General features: G+C 42.4%; 1 protein-coding gene across 2 annotated transcripts in view; it reads left to right on the top strand.

Moving 5' to 3' along the window:
- The window catches only part of LOC111869646 (NFX1-type zinc finger-containing protein 1), a 24,668-nt gene continuing 19,600 nt past the window's right edge, over positions 1 to 5,068 (top strand). The window contains exons 1-2 of one of the 2 annotated variants that reach the window (XM_023861311.1): positions 13 to 86; positions 366 to 480. The gene's annotated coding sequence lies outside the window, so the exon portion shown is untranslated. Of the gene's footprint in view, positions 87 to 365; positions 481 to 5,068 lie in introns of both variants that reach the window. The other variant, XM_023861312.2, reaches the window with a different exon arrangement.

The raw sequence follows: 5,068 nt of genomic DNA, 5'->3' as shown, positions 1-5,068 counted from the left end.
ACGGGAGCGTCACGTGACGTTAAGTGAGATAGTAGTGGTGGTAGCTTTACAAATGTTTATAGCTGGTGAACTAAGACGCCTTAAAGGTAAGGTTCTCTTTTATATTGCCTTATTGCATTAATGTATAGGCATAATATTTGTTTACACGGTTCTGAATAGGTTTTAAATTCATTCGCACTTTTGTGGGAATCACAGGTGAGACGATAGCGCATTTGATGAAACACGCGTGTTAATTCCTGTTGCATTAGTCTGAAGTCAGATTTACAGAACATATTGTGTTTTTATACGTATGTTACTGAATTTGTCAGCACGAGGATTAAACACATTTTTTCATTGTAAATGTCAATCCTTGGTTCCATCTGTAGGGGGTCTCCAGAAACTTCTACTCTCTGATATGGGAGCGTCACGTGACGTAAACGGAGATAGTAGGTGTGGTATCTTTAGAACAGTTACTAGTTGGTGAACTAAAACGCCTTAAAGGTAAGATTCACTTTTATATTGTCACATTGCATTAATGTATAGGCATAATATTTCTTTACACGGTTCAGAATAGGTTTTAAATTCATCCGCACTTGTGTGGGAATCACAGGTGCGACGGTAAGGGTACACGGGAATCCTGCGTCGTAACTTTTCCGTGTTGTTATTTGTTATTATTGATTTTGGATACGTGCCTTTTTCCTAGGCGGCATTTATATGCCTCTACGTTCTTTATGGCCGTTATTCCGGGTCTTTTTTTTTTTCTGTGACTCTTGACGAAGCGCTGTGTGGGTGTCCAAAACAAAAATTAACAGTATTATTTATTCGTCCATACCAGCAGTGCTACCAATCGATTGAACCTTGAATGAACAGTTATAACCAGGGCCTGGATTTTGATGACCTGAAAACATTTAAAAAATGATATAAAATGACCGAAAAAATCCAGAAAAATTACCTAAAATATGACCCAAAAATGTAATATGCAGGGCCAGGATTTTGATGACCTGAAAATGTTTAAAAAATGACCTATAAAATGACCCAAAGGAGAAAGAGAAAGAACACTTCGCTTCCATATTATTCACATTTCAGAAAACATGAAGAAAAATTCCCTAAAATGGCCAAAAGGGACAAGAAATACCCTTAAAAGTCCAAAACTTTACCAAAAATTTACCCCCAAAATGAAAAAATTACCTTAAACCTAAAAATGTCAAAAAAATAAAAAAAAAGCCTATAAAATTTACATTTCTGTAACCAGCAGCTCATATCCGAGATTTATACATATACATGTATATTTAAGAGCATCGCATAGGCTACAAGGAAAAAAAGATGACATGTCATCAAAATCCGGGCCCTGGTTATAACTATTCACCAAATTATGATGTACACTATGGTGACAGCACAGTGGGAAATCAGAAGTGTTATATGTGTAAAGCTGTTCTATACGCCTACCGAAGACTCTATGAGGTGGTGCAATCATCTTTTATTCAACGTATTGTAACTAACTTAGGCAAGGACCGGATATTGTCCGTCGAAATCAGTAATATGTAAAAGTGACCGATGTTAGTCAAACAGGATTGACGCGTAGCTTGGTCTCAGTGAAGTTTAACATTGATCATGGCAAATATCTGTCAAGTGGGCAAACACTGCAACAAAATCACTGTATTGATATCGGCCATCTGGCCTTTCTGGCAGATTTTCATGGTTTCCTTCATTTCCTCATTCAAATGCGAACACTACCTAAATTAGACCACTATCGCTTCCTTTTACGTTACAAATCATATTTCACCAATCATCGTAGAAATCAGATGTGGTAATCTGATCTGTACAAAACCTCGTTAACTTACAACCTAACACATGGAGCTGAGTTCTTGAGTAGCTAGCAATTGCTAAGCTGCTCCGGAAGTTCATATTTTATGGAGCCCGAATGTTCATTATAGTGTTCACAGGAGCCCACCACTGGCCTCTCCTGAGCCAGATTAATCCAATCCATAACACCCCCTCCTACTTCTTTCAGATCCATTTTAATTTTATTCTCCCACCTACGTTTAGGTCTTTTTAATGTTTTTCTTCTTCTGGCTTTCTTACCAAAACCATAAATGCATTCCTCTTAATTCCATGTTTACTACATGCCGTGCCCATCCTTCTTGACTAGAGCGTTGTAATTATATTTGGCGATGTGTACAAGTTATGAAGATCTGTTCTTTGTAAACACAGCATGGCTCGCCCTCAGGGTGCCGAAAGAGAAGGCTTCCAGATGGGAGTTGAGCGTGGGGCTAAGAACTATTCGGCTTCGCCATGGCATACATGGATACACCTCCATAAACATTGCACGCGCGCATATACAGAATTAAGAGACCTACTCAATTACAGTCTCTTAGTTTACCAGAGTACACCTTGCATACCACAACATTCACAGACCGTGCACACGACATATCACCTGGAAGACAAATGGTAATTATCCATGAATAATAAACATCCAAATTAAAGAAGACGTAGATTTAATATATCTGAAATACACAAATGCCATGTGATAAAAACTTTGATAACCACTAAGTACATACAACAAATCTGATGAAGATATCGCATTAGTTGCCTTTGTAATATATCTTTGAAATTGTAAAGAGACTATGGACAACCTGTATTTGCAGATAAATATGACTACCTTGCATACCAACAGTGGAAAAAGAAAACAACATCAATTCCACTTTACGCAACTGGATTTTTAACAAAGTTAAGCGATATTAATATATTGTCACGTGTAGGGGTGACTGTAGACGGTGTTTGGATTTATTGACCACTTATACACACGATTCGGAACTACAAGCACTCACAGCGCCACCGCTAATCTCCACAATTCGCAGATCACCACAGCACCCGCTAAACCTTTTTCAGCCTGCTGTCTTCACCAGCCGTTCTCTGGCAATAGTTTCTAACAGTGAAGATCCCTCAGCTTCACCCACTCGGACCCTGTCTTTACAGCCTACTGTGCAGAACTGCTCAACAACTGATTTTGTTTATTGCTTATGACATTAGCACGGACCATGTAGAAATACTCCGTTTCCAAGAATAACTTGTTTCGTGCGTATTCGTTGCAGCGGAAACATGTTTACCGAGCTGTTGCCCAGAAACGGTCGTTGTTTACAGAGTCACCGCTTAGCAGCAGGTCTGTACGTCACAATATTAATCTTAATAACTTGATTTAACTAATCTGATGTTCACTTACGAGTGTTATCTAAGTACGTTTCCGGAGAAGATACGTGTTTGCCTTTGTTGTAGTGCAGAACATTTCTCGCTTCTCTCCCCTTATCCCACTTATCTTTTTTCTTAGGTAGGACGTACTGAAGTAGAAGGGAGACGCTAGTGTATGTTTGGGTCTACAAACGTAACTCCTAGTGACTTCGCTATCCAGTCGTATCTGTCGTTTAGTGCTCCGATACGCCGCCATGACACGTCCCTGCGCCTAAGTACGCCACTCAGGACTATTCTGGCTTGAGGAAACTTAGTTCTTGCCTTATTCACCAGAGCATATAATCACACATCACATAATCCAGATTTGCAGTTCGTCTTAAATCGTTAGTGCCTACATGAATGACGAGAGTATCAGGGCTCCCTAGGGCTTCCATGACTCGTTGCAGTTGCTCGGTTCTAATTCTGGAAAGCACTGTACCTTCATACTCGTATGTTCAGATTCCTCATTGCATATAATCGAGTCACCCAACACTAAGCACTCTGCATCTTAATGTTGTCTCTGCACCGTATCACGCCTGCCAAGCTCGCATCCAGCTACCACCCCTCGTAACTGATCTTCCAGTCCCTTGTTCCTCCGTTTTAGTTCAATTTGTTGCAGAACGTTTTCTAGTTTCTTCTCCAGTTGCCTAAGCCTGTCCCATTTGCACCTATCACAGCTCCACTTCCCACTGCCATATGGGCCTTTACGTTATCACAGCTGTTGTGAAACCATCGTCTGCCATGTGTCGCATTGTATTCCCGATTTTAGATTTCTGTCACATTCACTACACAATACGTGCAGAATGTTCTCCGCCTCCATTCTAGGTCCAGGATTTTGCTCCACACCACTGATTACTAATAATATGCCGCTGCGCAAAGAATTACTATGTTGCCTATGTAGCTACTTGCTTGTCCGTTGCTCTGCCGGCCTTGGGCACGGCTCCCGGGAGTCCTCGCAGCCGAGGCACCCACGCGGGCTCGATAGTCTTCCAAGTAGCAACCCATTGATGCTGTCTCCTGAAACACGACCGCACTCGACAACCCTCAAGAACAGCGATGTATTTTATCATACCTTATTTCATTTTAGATCTATTAAATATTCACTTCCCATACGAGCTTAAATTTCCGTAATATTATCTTGCTTTTATGTTGTGAGGATTTGTCGTTACTGCAATGACAACCCACTTCGGAAAGTTTGTAGGTCCTGAAAAGGACCGTTGGCTGCTGAAGTAGCGCAACGTACGCCGGTAGAAATGATGTCGGATGCTGTGTGTTGCGGCGGCAGCTAAGTTGGTAGTCTGGCCGCAGAGCGTGATTACAGGATGAAGCATGGTTGCGGAGCGCGGTCTCTGGAGTGGCGGCAGCTGCACTAGTTGCCCAGTGAGTCGGGCATGACCGCCGGCGAGTCGAGGCAGCCAGTTGCCCAGTGAGTCGGGCATGACCGCCGGAGAGCCGAGGCAGCCGTGCCTGACGCAGCGAAGTGCCGATGCCTCCGAAGACCGATCGCTCGGTGCGAAATGTGTTAGCTGGCTTGCTGGTGTGGTCACTGCTGCTGACTGAATGCGTCTCAGTGCTGCTGGAGTCTGAGTCTGAGTCACGTTGCAACTGACGGTCAGTCAGTCTGTCTGTCTTGGTGTCGAGCCCCAGCTGGGGCTCATGACCAGATATTTCTTTGAGTGAAAGTTACTGTCCTGTCTATGTGTAGCGCCCTCTCTGACGAGAGGTCGGGTCTGTCATTTGTTAGTCAGTCTGTAGTACTAAGTCCACTGTCTGTATTTACACATATTATAATACACTTATTTCTTATTTAGATGTACAATATATACACGGCCTCCGTCAGTCCAGGCCAGGTACAGCAGATTAT

The sequence above is a fragment of the Cryptotermes secundus genome, unplaced genomic scaffold (genome assembly GCF_002891405.2).
Source record: "Cryptotermes secundus unplaced genomic scaffold, Csec_1.0 scaffold937, whole genome shotgun sequence".
NCBI lineage: Eukaryota > Metazoa > Arthropoda > Insecta > Blattodea > Kalotermitidae > Cryptotermes > Cryptotermes secundus.
Note: the sequence above shows the minus strand (reverse complement) of the source record. Positions and strands in the feature narration are given on the sequence as shown.